Source organism: Lepidochelys kempii, chromosome 1 (assembly GCF_965140285.1).
Source record: "Lepidochelys kempii isolate rLepKem1 chromosome 1, rLepKem1.hap1, whole genome shotgun sequence".
Classification (NCBI taxonomy): domain Eukaryota; kingdom Metazoa; phylum Chordata; order Testudines; family Cheloniidae; genus Lepidochelys; species Lepidochelys kempii.
In genome coordinates this window covers 6,966,578-6,983,655 of record NC_136380.1, presented here as the reverse complement: position 1 = coordinate 6,983,655, position 17,078 = coordinate 6,966,578, and the positions used below count along the sequence as shown (strand labels likewise).

General features: G+C 46.5%; 1 pseudogene; it reads left to right on the top strand.

Moving 5' to 3' along the window:
• Positions 1-8,650: 8,650 nt before the first annotated feature.
• LOC140896261 (olfactory receptor 51G2-like) lies at positions 8,651-10,613 on the top strand (annotated as a pseudogene).
• The last annotated feature ends 6,465 nt before the right edge of the window (positions 10,614-17,078 follow it).

The window sequence follows — 17,078 nt, the reverse complement described above, 5'->3', positions numbered from 1 at the left end:
TGAGGACAGGGCACTTGGAGAAGGAGACAATGGCAGGCAGCAGCATTCACCTAGTGACTGTGTTCATGGAAATCCAGGGCACCGGTAGGTTCTTGGCCCATAAATAGCCGTATCAGTGGCTGCTTTGACCTCAGAATATCTGTCAATACAGTCAATACAGAGAAGGGACGTGGATGTTGTTTCCTGTTACACCTGACCTGTCCCTGTCCCGTCTCTGGTTAAACATTGAGGGGCCATGAAGAAAGCTGCAGAGCTGTTCTTCTGTCACAGTGTTCACCCTTCCTGAGCGCTCTGGGTGCTGTGTGATCCATGGGGCTGCACCAGCTGTGGACAGGGACTATTCAAGGGGCACGGACACCCTCCCTTCCCCCACACACTCAGCCAGGAAATTTTGACTGTGTCCTGTCAGAAACATAATTAACACAGGAGTTCAGGAGAAGCCATTCAGGCAGCTGCCCCCACCCCCATTGATGACTCTGCACACAGCACACCTACTGAGCAGGGCAGAGCTGTGTGTGTGAGTGAGGGTCTGACACACAGGAGTCCTGGAAAGAGACTCAGGCCCAGACTCCATCCCTGTCTGCTCCATTTCTTCTTCCCCAGCAGTGCAAAGTGAAAACTGGCCTCAGCTCCCCCACAGTCACCGCCATCTCCTGTCCTAGGTCAGCCCATTCAGTGAGGGGTGACTACCTTTTAAAAAGGCAAAAGCAGAACATATGCAGGAGCCACATCCCCCCAATGACCCAGTCCCTGCTCCTCTTCTTCCCCCTCTGCCCCATCCCTTCCTGCAAGCCTCACTGCTGCTCCTCCTCTTTACCTGAGGCTCCACCCCCTCTCCAGGCCCAACACCAGAGACCGGATGTTGTAAGAGCTGCCCAGGGAGCCAGAGACACTGTATGGAGCTGCCCAGGGAGCCAGAGACACTGTATGGAGCCCCAGACCCTCATCCTGCCCTGGGCAAGTGGCTGTGGGCCCCAAGAGCAGCCCTCAGCTTGTGTCCCATCATCCTTGGACACCCCAGGACATACCCCCAGGGACGTTGGAGAGTCTGGGGCTCCCCACAGTGGCCTGGGATCCTGGGGTAGCTCTTACCACAGCCCAGTCTCAGCTTGGCCAGGGATGGAGCCTCAGGAGAAGTGGAGGACCGGGGGAAGGGCCTAGTGGGAAGAGATGGGGCGGGATGTGTGACAAGCCTGAACCAATGCTCACTGCAGCAAGCAGGGTGTGTGTGGGGGGTCCTGAGTAAAGGAGGAGGATGGGCCTGGAGGGTTGGAGAGCCTGTGTTTTGGAGATAACTGGATTAATGTGACCTCTTTATGTACCCCAAGCTGAGAGTAAGTCATTGCAAGGGCTCTACAAGGGAAAGACAGGGCACCTGCAGGGCTACCTCAGGCCACAAGGGGGCTCTCTGGGGTAGCCCCTAGCCACAGGGACTTGACCAGAATGGGCTCTGCTCTTGGAAGCCGCCAGGCTGTATTGTGTTAGGCTAAACTAACCAAACTCTTTTATTCTCCTCCCAGTACAGGTCCTCCATTGCCCTGACCACCCTAGGAGTAAGTGGCTCTTGCTGTTCCTGCTCTCTGCAGTGTATGGGAGATTCCAGCTGGATCTGTCAACATTCAGAGGGCTGGAAGTCTGGCCCTGTGGTTTGTCACGGCTGGGTAACTCAACAGAGTTTGGTTTGATTCCCGTGCCATGTGCGACCATTGGCAAGCTATGGGCTGTCCCCGAGCCTCTGCACAGGTGAATAATATCCCTGCCCTGGCTCACAGAGGTGGCAGGAAGATAAAGACATTCCAGGTGCTCAGATACTCTGAGACCCTAAGTTTGGGGGCGTGTCAGGGTTCCACAGGGCAACACCTCTGACCTTTGCCTATAAAAGGCTTCTTACCACAGCATCCTGTGACAGCTGGCCTCTGGGAAGCGCCATGAGTCCAGCCCCTTGGTGTCTGTGGCTAATGTGGGGGTGGTGTTCAGGGTGATAGTGAGGGGTAGGTAGTGGATTTATGAGGGGAGCATTGAAGCATCACGGGAACACCCAAAGTTTCAGACAGTCACTGGACTGGTATTTGCCACCCGTTGAGGCTGAATGGATCTAATTGCCAAACAATGGAGTAACAACCACAGGGAATCATCTTAGAGGGTCTGGCTGGGAGAAAGCAATCTGAGTTCAAAGGTCAGATTCACACATTAGTCCTGTAACACTGACACCGCTGAGCCCTATGGTGATTGGACCCAGGCTCACAGAGCTTTTAGCAAAGGCTGCTTCCACAAGAAAGGGGCAACCAGAGGGGACGATGCTCTCAGAGGCACAGTGAAACTAGGCTGGGTCCCAAGAGCTCCATGTTGTCCCAAAAGAATGTAAGTTGGGCCAGTTCTGTTTCTCTGTCTCCAAAGCAAAGCCTGTCTAACTTAGATTATAGTGACATGTGAGATGGATGAGTGTATATGTGTGACAGCTTCCTGGTACTTTAAAACCATTTTCTCTAATGCTTTGTGCTGTTTTCCAATAAACCTACTAGTATTTAAGGAGGCTGGGGGAGATTGTGTCACTCTGGTCACAAGATTCAGGTGTCCCATCAGACCTGCTTCGTGATAAATTTTCGTCATGGATGGGGTGTTATTCCCAGCTCAAAGAGTGAGCTAATTGTGAGATTTGCCCCAAGACAGGAAAGGAGCTGGTTTAGAGGGTAAGGAGACCATATATCCCAATTTTACTGTGACAATCCTGATTCTTCTTGGCCAGAAGCTATCCTTGGTGAGTGCCTATCAACTTGTTGAAGTTGCATCCAGATAATGATCCACTCAAGATAATGATTCATAGAGTTATAGAGATTTCTGTTACGCTTGCACCACATTATACAAAGTCAACGCCAGTTGTAGGTGGATCTGTTTGGTATGGTGTGGTGTGCACATTTCATTGTAAGCAGGGACCACAATCACAGTTTTGCTTTTGCTCTTATTCCAATTGATTGTTGGCTCATACCCAGTTATAAACTCTGGACAAACATAAAAAATATAAAAAAAGAAGCAAACATATAACGTAAAAACACTACATCTCCAGTTTGTTGCTCCTGCCATTCAGAAGAAGTGTGCCATCACAGAAAAAACTGTAATTGGAATTGAAACAATAAAGCAACTAAGAATAATAATACCTTTCTCAAATAGGTTTCAGAGTAACAGCCGTGTTAGTCTGTATTCGCAAAAAGAAAAGGAGTACTTGTGGCACCTTACAGACTAACCAATTTATTTGAGCATGAGCTTTCGTGAGCTACAGCTCACTTCATCAGATGCATACCGTGGAAACTGCAGCAGACTTTATATTCTCTGTGTGTATATAAAGTCTGCTGCAGTTTCCACGGTATGCATCCGATGAAGTGAGCTGTAGCTCATGAAAGCTCATGCTCAAATAAATTGGTTAGTCTCTAAGGTGCCACAATTACTCCTTTTCTTTTCTCAAATAGGTGTATCAAAGAAGCCATTATTTTAAAAGAGAAAAAGGACAGTGTTAATCTAATCCCCATTGGGTTTGCTATTAAAACTGTAAAAGCAATAAAATCAAAAAAGCCACCTCCCATGCCAAAAGGCTGGAAAACCTGGTGGACTGAAAAATAAAATGTATGGGCTACAAATCATCTAAATACAGGAAAGGTACAAATTTTGATTACACTAGAAGGAGATATGCCTCAGTACGTTAAATAATATTGAATACCCCAACCTCCCCAAAAAATTCATTAAAACAAGTCATAGAAGAAACAGAAAAATGGAAATGAATCCAGAGGAGTTTAGGGATATGGAACAGCTTCCATATGAAGAAAGAGTAAAAAGACGGGGGACTGTTCAACTTGGAAAAGAGATGAGTAAGGGGGGATATAATAGAGGTCTATAAAAGCATGAATGATCTGAATGATCTGCACGGCCCTACTGGGTCAGACTGAAGGTCCATCTAGCCCAGTGTCCTGTCTTCTGACAGTGGCCAATGCCAGGTGCCCCAGAGGGAATGACCAGAACAGGGAATCATCAAGTGGTCCATCCCCTGTCGCTCATTCCCAGCTTCTGGCAAACAGAGGCAAGAGACACCATCCCTGCCCATCCTGGCTAATAGCCATTGATGGACCTATTCTCCATGAATTTATCTAGTTCTTTTTTGAAGCCTGTTATGGTCTTGGTCTTCACAACATCCTCTGGCAAGGAATTCCACAGGTTAACTGTGCATTGTTTGAAGAAAGGAGATGAGAGGGGAAAGAATGAGCTGACTTGTGTGCACTAAAGAACAGATGTGTGACTGTTATGCCAAACTTTTTATTGTAATATAAATATGACAAAGGTGACAATAGGTTGGTGCGCCCCGGTACACCGTACGGGTAAGAAAGTGGCTGGCTGGGGCAGGACCCTGGATGCTGGTTAACGGTTCCCCACGTAGTGCCAGTGTTGGGGCCACGGAGCTAGAAGCTTCTTCTTCTTCTCTAGACCAGTGACACTGGGGTGGGGCTTGGGCAACGGTGCTCCCGGGGCAGGGGCTGGGAGCCAGGTTGACTGTGCCAGGGCTTGACTGGCCGTGGCACTGGAGTTGAAGGCAAGCGCACGCTCCCAGCCGGGCTCTCGCTGGCAGTGTGGGGCTCCCAGCCTGTCCTGCTGTCCCCACGCTGCCCCTGGGAGCCGTGCAGGCACGTCCGTGTGGCCCCTGGGGGGGAAGCAAGCAGCAGGGGGTCTTCGTGCACTGCCTGGCCTGCAGGCACCACCCCCACATCTCCCATTTGGCCAGGAACAGGAGCAGCACAGGACAGGGTCACCAACCATGATCAGAGCTGACCCCCTCTCACTCCCCCTAGACCCCCCCAACCCCTTGCCCTAAGCTCCACCACTCTGCAAACCCCTGCCCTGACTCCTGCACCCCCACACTCCAAGCCCTTGCCCTGAGCCCCCCCATACCCCAACACCCTGCCCTGGACCCCCTCACACCCCTTCTACTCAGTGGAATCCTCTGCCATATGTGAAATTGTGTCTTGGAAAAGGCCGACATGCAGCACATTCATCTCAAAGCCTGCCACATCAAGAACAAGGAGAGCAGTGAGACCAGCTGTACGGGCCAATGTGGGAGTTTCTGTAAGGTTACTTCACGCTTTTATTCCAATATTCAAGTTTTATTCCAGAGTATTGGTCATAACTTTAAGTATCAAAGTCAGGCAAAGGGATCCATGAAGCAAAGTGTCTAGGAGTGGAGGTGGGAAGGGGGATTGCGATACGACAGTACTTGTAAGAAATTTAAGTTACTTTCACCTCTGGTTACAAACCAAACTTTCATGACATGCATATATATTGAAAGCCAGCAGCAAAGTTGTTGGGATCTCTACAGGAAGGAGCAGTGGTAACATTAATGCTTTTGCTTCAGAAAGTATTTCAGAAATGCTCCACATATTGTTAGCAATAAGTTTGTGCTATCACCTCTTTGTTCAGTGAACAGTTCTATGAAGCTGTTTCTACCTCTTATATTCAGACCATGTGTTTACACTCATGTCATGATACAATGGGCCACACTCAGAAGTGGAGGGCCAGAAAGGTGTCTGTGGGAAGGTCACAACTGCAAAATCACAAAGTGCTCAAGTAGGCTGCGGAACTCCCAGCAACAGGATATTAATGGGGACAAGAGCTTAACAGGATTGAAAGAGGGACTGGATGTTTATATGGGTAACCAGAAAATCCAATTACAGTAGTGAGGATTTGTTTTTTTTAAAAAAAAGGCTCGGATGGGCTCTAAATTTTCCTGATTTACATCACAAAATATGTCTAACTAGTGGGTGTTGGGGAGAAATTTTCCCTGGGAGCAGGTTATGTCATAGCTGCCCATTGCAGGGATTCTTCCACCTTCCTCTGCAGCATCTGGAACTAGCCACTGGATACTGAGCTAGATGGACTGCAGGTCTGATCCAGTCTGGCAGTGCCTATCTTCCTATCGGTGTTGTAAATCCACGACTATGTTTTTGCTAAAACAACGAGGAGTCCTTGTGGCACTCCAACAAATTTATTTGGGCATAAGCTTTCATGGGCTAGAACCCACTTTATCAGATGCATGGAGTGGAAAATACAGGAGCAGGTATAAATACATGAAAAAATGGGAGTTGCCTTACAAATTGTGAGGTCAGTCTAATGAGACAATCCAATTAACAGCAGGATACCAAGGGAGGAAAAATAACTTTTGAAATGGTAATGAGAGTGCCCCATTTCAGACAGTTGACAAGAAGGTGTGAGTAACAGTAGGGGGAAATTAGTATGGGGGAAATTAGGTTTAGGTTTTGTAACGACCCAACCACTCCCAATCTTTATTCAGGCCTAATCTGATGGTGTCCAGTTTGCAAATTAATTCCAGTTCTGCAGTTTCTCATTGAAGTCTGGTTTTAAAGTTTTTTTGTTGAAGAATGGTGACTTTTAAGTCTGTTATTGAGTGTCCAGGGAGATTGAAGTGCTCTCCTACTGATTTTTTGATGTTACAGTTCTTGATGTCTGATTTGTGTCCATTTATTCTTTTGTGCAGAGACTGTCCGTTTTGGCCAATGTGCATGGCAGAGGGGCATTGCTGACACATGATGGCATATATCACATTGGTAGATGTGAAGGTGAACAAGCCCCTGATGGCATGGCTAGTGTGATTAGGTCCTATGATGGTGTCACTTGAATAAATATGTGGACAGAGTTGGCATTGGGCTTTGTTGCAAGGATAGGTTCCTGGCTTAGTGTTTTTGTTGTGAGGTGTGTGGTTGCTGGTGAGTATTTGCTTTAGGTTGGGGGGCTGTCTGTAAGAGACGACTGGCCTGTCCCCCAAGGTCTGTGAGTGTGAGGGATCGTCCTTCAGGATAGGTTATAGATCCTTGATGATGCACTGGAGAGGTTTTAGTTGGGGGCTGTAGGTGATGGCGAGTGGCATTCTGTTACTTTCTTTGATGGGCCTGTCCTGTAGTAGGTGACTTCTGGGTACTCTTCTGGATATGTCAATCTTTTTCTTCACTTCAGCAGGTGGGTATTGTAGTTTTAAGAATGCTTGATAGAGATCCTGAAGGTGTTTGTCTCTGTCTGAGGGGTTGGAGCAAATGTGGTTGTAACTTAGAGCTTGGCTGTAGACAATGGATCATGTGATATGGTCTGGATGGAAGCTGGAGGCATGTAGGTAAGTAGGTTTCTGGTATAGGGTGGTGTTTATGTGACCATCACTTATTAGCACCGTAGTGTCCAGGAAGTGGATCTCTTGTATGGACTGGTCCAGGCTGAGGTTGATGGTGGGGTGGAAATTGTTGAAATCTTGGTGGAATTCCTCCAGGGCTTCTTTTCCATGGGTCCAGAGAATGAAGATGTCATCAACGTAGCACAAGTAGAGTAGGGGCATTAGGGGACAAGAGCTGAGGAAGTGTTGTTCTAAGTCAGCCATAAAAAATTTGGCATACTTTGGGGCCATGCGGGTACCCATAGCAGTCCTGCTGACTTGAAGGTATAAATTGTGTCCAGATCTGAAATAGTTGTGGGTGAGGACAAAGCCACAAAGTTCAGCCATCAGTTTTGGCATGATTGTATAGGGTATGCTATTCCTGATGGCTTGTAGTCCATCTTTGTGTGGAATGTTGGTGTAGAGGGCTTCTGCATCCATAGTGACCAGGATGGTGTTTTCTGGAAGATCACCAAAGGATTGTAGTTTCCTCAGGAAGTCAGTGGTGTCTCAAAGATAGCTGGGAGTGCCGGTAGCGTAGGGCCTGAGGAGAGAGTCTACATAGCCAGATAATTGTGCTGTCACGGTGCCAATGCCTGAGATGATGGAGCATCCAGGATTCCCAGGTTTATGGATTTTGGGTAGCAGATAGAATACCCCTGGTCAGGGCTCTAGGGGTGTGTCAGTGTAGATTTGTTCCTGTGCTTCTTTGGGGAGTTTCTTGAGCAGATGGTGTGGAGGAAAAATTTAGTGGACCCAAGTAGGCCTAAACTTCCCAAGTAGGCCTAAAACTTTGATCAAGCTAACTGTGTATATGAAGCATAAGAAGAGAGTGAGGAAAATTCCATTGAAAATTGCAAACAGCACAGCTTAAAAAATGTAACCATAACCCCTAGAAGTTCGAAAACAAACATTAACTGCAAAGAAAACACCCGTCAATAACAGGAAAAGTTTGGTTTTGCTAAACTCCAAGTAAGGCAAAGCTACTGTTAAAGCTTGCACTGTATGCCAAATAAGAAAAATGATGTTGAAGGCAGTGGGTTTGACAAATTGTGGTTTTCAGCAATATAAGCTCCTGTATTTTCTGTTTATGCCAGAGCAGCTCTAGCTGACTCTCCCTGTATGTGCATGCTTGAATACAGGAACCTCAGATTTGTTCTGATCCAAACACAACTTGTGGTTAATTTTCCATGACCGTGTAGTTTCTTTTGGTAATCCTCAGTGGGGTCAGAGGGTAATGGCCTTTAGAATGTGGTGTCTAACAGCCTCTTCTTCATATTCCAACCTATTCATAATGACTACAGCACCTCCTTTTGCTGATCTTCATTGAGCTCCTGGGAATCTCTAGACTTGCACTGAGAGCAGAAAGATGTCTTGTTAAATATAATCTAGTCTCCTGTTCTTTTTCCTTTCAGGAAGGAAAGTTCAAAACTCTTCAGACCTGCCCACTACATTATGTCAGCTGACAATTACACCAAATTCAAATCTGCAGTGTTCCTTCTCACTGGGATACCTGGGCAGGAAGATGTCTATCCCTGGATCTCTGTCCCCTTCTGCTTAATGTACGTTATTTCGATAGTAGGAAATTCAGTCATTCTGTTCATTATAAAAACAGATCCAAGCCTCCATGAGCCCATGTACATTTTCCTTTCCATGTTGGACATCACAGAACTTGATTTATCAGTATCAACTATACTGACAACACTGGGAATATTCTTATTTAACTCTAGGGAGATCAGCCTCGATGCATGCTGTTAGGATATAGATATTCAGGCCTGTCTGTAAAGGCCTATACTCTAAGAATTTAGGTGTATTCTTATCGCTTGGCTAGTTCTAGAGGTATAAAAGAAAGAAATCACTGTCTGCTGGTGTAAGGGCCTTCTCTTACTGTGACAGTTTGTGGCCCTGTGCTTAGGCTCAGGCCTTTGGCTAAGCAGCAGAGGCAGCCATAAGCTGGGAAGCGAACGGTCACATCCTCACATTCCAAACTAGTCACATTGAAATAAGGTGCTATTGGGCTGTTAGGCACTATGAGGACAGGATTGTATTCCTATCACCTCCAGAGAAGGGGAAGTGCCTAGAAAATGTAAAAGGAAACTTAGTTTGATAGCATCCTGTCTGGCAAGAACTCACTTATCAATAGCTGGGATGTGAAATCCTCACTTCTGTATTGTCTTGTCATTATAGTTCCCACTTTGCTATTGTTTGTCTGTATAATCTCTGTCTGGTTCTGTGATTGTTCCTGTCTGCTGTATAATTAATTTTGCTGGGTGTAAACTAATTAAGGTGGTGGGATATAATTGGTTACATAATCATGTTACAATATGTTAGGATTGGTTAGTTAAATTTCAGGAAAATGATGGGTTAAGGTATAGCTAAGCAGAACTCAAGTTTTAGTATATAATCTGTAGTCAATGAGGAAGTGACTGGGTGTGGGTGGGCATGTGGGTGTGTGAGATGGGAACAGGGAATGGGGGTAAGAAAATTGGAATCATGTTTTGCTAAAGGGGGAAATTGGGAACAGGGAATGGGAGTAAGGAAGTTGGAATCATGTTTGGCTAAGGGTAGTAATGGGAACAGGGACACAGGTGTAAGGCTCTGTGGTGTCAGAGCTGGGAAGGAGGATACTAAGGAAGGAAACTGGAATCATGCTTGCTGGAAGTTCACCCCAATAAACATTGAATTGTTTGCACCTTTGGACTTCGGGTATTGTTGCTCTCTGTTCATGCGAGAAGGACCAAGGAAGTAAGTGGGTGAAGGAATAAGCCCTCTAACACATGCTTTGCCCAGCTATTCTTCATCCACTCATTTTCATACATTGAATCTTCTGTGATTTTGTTGATGGCCTTTGACCGCTTCATTGCAATCTGTAACCCACTGAGATATGCTTCCATCTTAACCCCACCTAGAATATACAGGATGGGACTTTTGTTTGTGCTAAGATTGGTGGCCCTAATATCTCCACTCCCCTTTCTCTTGAAACGGTTCCGATACTGTCGAGCCAATGTCCTCTCCCATTCTTACTGCCTGCACCAGGAGGTCATGAAGATGGCTTGTTCAGACGTCACAGTCAACGGCATCTATGGTTTCACTATTAAACTCTTATCGGTGGGGTTGGACTCGTTGTTCATCTTTTTCTCCTATGTGATGATCCTCAAAACTGTGCTGAGTGTAACGTCCCCAAAGAGTGCATCAGGGAGCTGAACACCTGCGTCTCCCACCTCTGGGCTGTCCTGCTCTTCTGCATACCAGCTATTGGCTTGTCTGTGATACACAGATTTGGGAACAGCTCTTCTCACTTGCTTCAGATTATCCTGGGCTACATCTACTTGCTGGTCCACCCCTGATGAACCCAGTCATGTACAGTGTGAAAAGCAAACACCTTCGTGCAAGGATAATTAGGGTCTTCTTCCAGTGAAGGGTGAGTTCATCACTTGGCTCCAGAACTGGTGACATGACCCATGAAAAACATGGGCCTATTCCATCCCGGGACCTTACATCCAAGATTAAATGAACTACTGATCTCCACTCTGTAGAGAGAGGTTCTGAAGGGGTCTAAGGCCTGGAGTAGTGGGATAGGGTCTGTCGCCACCCACTGGTGAGTGAGGACAGTGTAGTAGGGGAAGGACACCAAGGCAAGCAGCAGCATTTAAAAATTGAATATGTTTGTGGAGAGCCAGGGCACCAATAGGAGTCTGGCCTATAAAGAGCCATATCAGTGGCTGCTCCAACCTCAGAATTCCTCTCGATACAGACAATAAAGAGAAGGGATGTGGATTTTGTTTCCCATTACACCTGGCCTGTCCCTGTCCCGTCTCTGGTTAAACATTGAGTGGCCATGAAAAAAGCTGCAGGGCTGTTCTGCAGTCGCAATCCTGGCCCTTCCTGAGCGCTCTGGGAGCTGTGTGATCCATGGGGGCTGCACCAGCTGTGGACAGGGGCTATTCAAGGGGCACAGACACCCACCCTTCCCCCACGCCCTCAGCCAGGTCCTTGTGACTAAGTCATGTCAGAGACATGATTAACACCAGAGCCCCAGGAGAAGCCATGGTGGCAGAGCTGTTGATGGCTCTGCATACAGCACACATGCTGAGCCCCCTCCCCACCAAGGCAGAGCAGAGCTGCATTGTGAGTGAGTGTCTGACACACAGGAGTCCTGGCAAGAGACTCAATCCCAGATTCCCTCCTACTCCTCCCCTCTGTTTCCCCTGCTGCAGGTGTGGAAATGGTCCTCAGCTCCCCCACAGAGGCACAACTGGCTCCTATCCCAACCCAGCCCATTCAGTGTAGGGTGGCCACCTTTTCAAAAGACAAAAGCGAGACATATATAGAAGCCCTGTCCCCTCTGTGACCCTGCCCCTGCCTCTCTTCTGCCCCATTTTCCCCAAGACCCCATCCTTGCTTCTCCCAAATATACGAGGCTCCACCCCATCTCCAGGACAGAAGCCAGTGTCAGGCCATGGTAAAAGCAGCCCAGAGAGCTAGAGCAACCGTGAAGAGCTCCAGACTCTCTGCCTACCCTGGGCAAGGAGCTGGGGGCCCAAGAGAAGCCCCCAGCCTGTGTTCCCGCCTCCCATGATGTTCAGTCCAGGGATGGTGGAGAGTCTGAGGCTCCTCACAGCAGCCTGGGCTTCTGAGACAGTTCTTAGCATGGGCTGGTTCTGAACTGGCCAGGGTGCAGAGCCTCAGGGGAAGTGGAGGAGAAGGGGGTAGGGCCTAGTGGGAAGAGATGGGGTAGGGTCTGGGGACCCAGGGGAAATGGAGATGCATGGGGCTCAGCAAGCCTGAACCAAAGCTGACCCCCATCAAGCAGGATGGGGAGAGTATGAGTAAAAGAAAAGGATGCGGCTGTGTCAGGGTCCCACAGAGCAACACCTCTGGCATTGGTCTATAAAAGGCTGCCTACTATAACCTCCTGTGACAGCTGGCTTCTGGGAAGCCCCATGATTCCTGCACCTTTGGCCAGTTCTGGTTCTCTAACTCAAGAGCAAAGCCTGTCTAACTTAGGTTGCAGCGATCAGTGTAGACGTGTGACAGCTGCCTGTTATTTTAAAACCGTTTTCTCTAATGCTTTGTTCTGTTTGCTAATAAACATCTTTGTTTTAAGGAGGCTGGGGGTGACTGTATAGTTCTGGTCACAAGCTCCCGAAGGGAAGAAACTGAATTGTCCTTTCGGACCTGCTTGGTAATAAGCGTTTAGCATACATGCGGTGTTGTAGCCAGCTCGAAGAGTGAGAGAATTCTGAGATTCCCTGCAAGAGTGGAAAGAATCTGGTTTACAGGGGAAAGAGACTATATATCCTGGTTTTACTGTGACAATCCAAATTCCTCTGAGCCAGCATCTATCCTTGTTGAGTGCTAATCAGCATTCAGATGAGCAACTTGTTCAAGTTGCATCCAATATAACGATCCACTCAAAACAAAAGTAATGGATGTTAGAACGATCTAATGTCATTAATATGTATGCATATGTCACCGCATACAAACATACCAGCCTATGGAGTAAGTGCACCCTAACATTTTTGTGGGTGGGGAGAATAAATTTGGATCTAGAAGGAGGGCCCGAGCACCCATGCTCTATAAGAAGGGGTGACCCAACTTGCCAAGAGAATTTGTTTTTCTGCACTTCTGAGCCTCTGAGTTCCAGATCTTATTTACTAAGTTTTCTAAGCTCCAGGCTTCTTCATTCTTCATTTATGAGTTTATTAGTCTGTTCATTTTAATTTTTAAGCTTTAAATCAGTTAGTTATGTGAAAATCTAAGTTAACTTCAATAGCTCTTAGCTTTACTTTCTCCTAAGCTCTGTATCTTCCACTCAAGAATTGAGGCACCTGAACCTTTGTCTCGTACCACCAAGTTATCAAGGAAGGGTGTGAATATATATTAAACAAAAGCTTCATAGTGTATAATATAGCTTTAGAATAAAAGTGCTTCCTTTGTAACTCTGATTAGTTTACCCTTTAGTTACTATTTGAGTACTATTCAATTTTTCTCAATAAAAGTTTTTAAGATGATATTTGTCTCAGTGTGAGTGTCCTGTCATACCCGCAAGGGTCCTTTGCAAACTCTGTGTAGCCTGATTCTGGGACAAGAACCTTATTAGCTTCTGATGAGATTAATTGGTGAACCTATAACCCATACTATCAAAATTAATAATATTAACCTCCTAAAATCAGGCAACAGGGTGACTGTGAGCCACCAATGGGTTGTGGCTGTGAACTAGGCAGATGAGATCCTAGAATGTGTCAGTTGAGATAGGGACATATTAATATCCTTGTACAAGGCACCAATGAGACCCATCTGACAAACTGTGTAAAATTATCGTCACTCCTATTCCAGAAAGATTAATTTAAACTGGAGGAGGTGCAGAGAAGAGCTCCTAGAATGGTCAGGGCAATGGAGGACCTGTATTATGAGGAGAATAAAAGAGCTTGGTTGGTTTAGCCTAACAGAATACAAGCTGAGGAGGGATTTGAGTGCTCTATAAGTATATTGGGGAGTGGTGTGTGTTAAACACCAGAGAGGCAGAAGAGCTTTTGAAGCTAAAGGACAGCGTTGGCAAAAGAACAAATGGGGAGAAACTGGCTAGGAGTAAACTGAGGCTGGAAAGGAGAAGAAGGTTTCTGACCATCCAAGCTGGGGGGTTATGGAACAGCCACCCAACAGGAGCAGTGTGGGGAAAACAAGCCAGCTGGTTTAGGATGGAGCTTGACAGGTTTATGCACTGGATGATATGCTGAGGGTCACCTGCCATAGCAGGGAAATTGGCTCATTGACCCAGGAGGTTCTTTTCAGGCCTATGTCCCTATGGGTCACATTAGCCCATTTTATGTCACAATGGGAGCTCATGTGGAGTTGCTTGTCCACTATGACTCTGCTCTGTGCCCTGGCCAATGGATTTTTCCCTCAATAGGTTTGGGGAAAGCATGACTTTGTGTCATCATCTGGAAAAGGAATTGCTCTTGGGTTCCTGTTTAGTGATATCACAGGAGTTTAATTCCCTGAGTTTCTGGTAATCTCAGCATGCTGAGCTGCCAGCCGCTCCATCCCCAGCCACTAGCCCCAGAGAGGAAGGATGGTTCAGGGGTTAAAGTGCTAGCCTGGGACTCAGAGGAACTAGCTTCCTTGTTGGAGTATGTGTATATCTATCTATATCTATATCTATCTATATATAACCTATATATCCATGTAATATGTTACAGGTCATGGTGCCTAGAGTGGCTGGAGTGTGTCTGGAACATGAGTACGTGACCTGCGTTGACCTGCATTTTGGAAACCAAAGTGAGAACTTAAAGGTCAAGTGGTCAGAACTCTCTTTGTATTAAACACTTTTGTTGTGTGTCCTTGGAAAAAGTGGAGAGTCAGCAGATAAGGAAACAAGACCAGATGGACTGCTATGGATAAGAACTGGAGGAAATGGTATTCCTTAGATCATGGTGGCCTGCCCAGAATTGTTTCTTTGGAATTGCATGGGTAAAAGGCTGAGTAAACAAAGGCAAAGGACTGATGACACAATGGAATGGACTATACATGATTGCCTGACCAGGAGGTACAACCATGGGAATCTGGAGTAGGAGCAGAGAGGTTATTTAACTCCTGTATTTGGCACTGTTGTGAGCATTTCTGGAATAGAATAGTGTTTCCTTTTCTGGTGTCTACAGTTCAAGAAGGGTGTTGATAAATTGGAGATGGGTCAGAGAAGAGCCACGAGAATTATTAAGGGATTATAAAACCTGCCTTACAGTGATAGACTCCAGGAGTTTAGTCTATTTAGCTTACCGAAGAGAAGGTTAAGGGGTGACTTGATCACAGTCTGTAAATAACTACATGAGGAACCAATTTTTAACAATGGGCTCTTCAATTTAGCAGAGAAAGTTATAGCACAATCCAATGGGTAAAAGCTGAAGTTAAACAAATTCAGACGGGAACTAAGGCCTGGTCTACACTTACAAGGTTTTTTTTTTTGCCAAATGGCAGGTTTTGTGGCTGAAACTGCAGACATGTAAACACTGAAAAACCATTTTTTGTGTGGAAACTCCTCAATTGTATCTCTGTAATAAAACTCACCCCGAGGAGAGTCACAAGGCTTTTTGCTCTGAGGCTGTAGCACCATATTGCCAGTGTAAACACTGTGCTTGATATTAGCTTTGTTATTGGTCTCTGGAAGGTGTACCACAATGCCCATCCTGACCACTCCAGTCATCAGTTTCAACTCTGCTGCCCTGCCCCCAGGTGAGCAACTATATGCCCCTCTCCTATAAAGAATTTTGAAATCCCGCTTCCTGTTTGCTCAGTGTGGAGAGCTCATATTTTATCTGTCCAGCTGACCATGGCAACTCTACTCAGCAAACAATCTCCTGCTTGGACCACTCCTGAGCTACTGGATCTGTTCAGTGTTTGGGGAAAGGAGGGTGTCCAGTCCCAGCTGCACCCCAGCCATAGGGTTTTCGATACTTTGAGCCAGACTGCACACAACTTGTGCGAAAAGGGATATGACAGTGATATGATATGCAGTGCAGAGCAAAGATGAAGGAGCCAAGGCACGCCTTCTGTGTGGCGAGGGAGGCAAAACCTTGCTCTGGTGCTAAGCCTGCCATTTTTATAGGGAGTTGGGTGCTATCATAGGTGGCAACTCCACCTCCAACTCCAAGAGCCCATTGATGGTTTGGTGGTTCTGGACCCAGTGGAAAGTGGACCTAGCCAAGAGGAGGAAGTCATAGATGAAGAGGTGGAAGTTGAGGAAGATGTGGAGCTGTTCTCCACTCTGGAGGTATCTAGCCAGTCTCTGGAGTCACTCTCTGGTGAATCAGAAGAAGGAGAGGAGACCTCTGATAAGTGGTTTTGCTTTGTGAAGTTCTGAAGCAAGTCGAGGGCAGAGAAATGTACAAGGCTGGCTTGTTTCTGTGTGCTGGGCATTTCCCCACACAGCTAAGCAGTACTGTGGAACAGGGAGTTGATACACTCTGAGATTTCATGGAAATCCTCCACAGAGATCTCTAGGAAACTTTCCTGGGGGTACTCGTCAATCCTCTGCCACAGGTCCCTGGGCAGAGTTGCTTTATTCATTGCCCCACTGAGAGACACTTTCCCGTACCATTCTGCAATTACTTGGGCAAGGACCAAAACTGCACACAGGAAAGCAGCATAGGTCGGAAGCCACAAACGTGTAGCAGATGCACCCTTGCTTCCCTGCTTACCCTCTGGAGTGAGATATCTTCCATAGTGACTGCCACTCATGGGCAAGTTGAGAGTGTTATCCCCCATAAGTTCCATGTGACCGTTTCACATTGCTTTTGTGCAATAAATCCCTGCCCCTAGGTTCACTCATAATTCCTGGGATCTTCTGGCTCATGTGGACTTGCCTGGTCACTGGGAAAGAGATAGGTATGTTACCAGTGGTGTATTTTAATGCAGAGTATCAATGCTCTGTGTGTAGCTAACAAAAGTGCTTCTGTTAATTGTTGCTTGTAACTCCACAGAAAGCCATCCTCCCACAGCAGCCGAGCAACTCCACCAGATAAGAAAATGCATGAGATTCAGGAAGGAAGGCATGTTCCGTGAGGTGCTCCTGTTCTCAGAGACAGAAAAGGGAAAGGTTTCAGAGTAACAGCCGTGTTAGTCTGTATTAGCAAAAAGAAAAGGAGTACTTGTGGCACCTTAGAGACTAACCAATTTATTTGAGCATAAGCTTTTGTGAGCTACAGCTCACTTCATCCGATGCATCCGATGAAGTGGAGACTAACCAATTTATTTGAGCATAAGCTTTTGTGAGCTACAGCTCACTTCATCGGATGCATCCGATGAAGTGAGCTGTAGCTCACGAAAGCTTATGCTCAAATAAATTGGTTAGTCTCAACGGAGCCACAAGTCCTCCTTTTCTTTT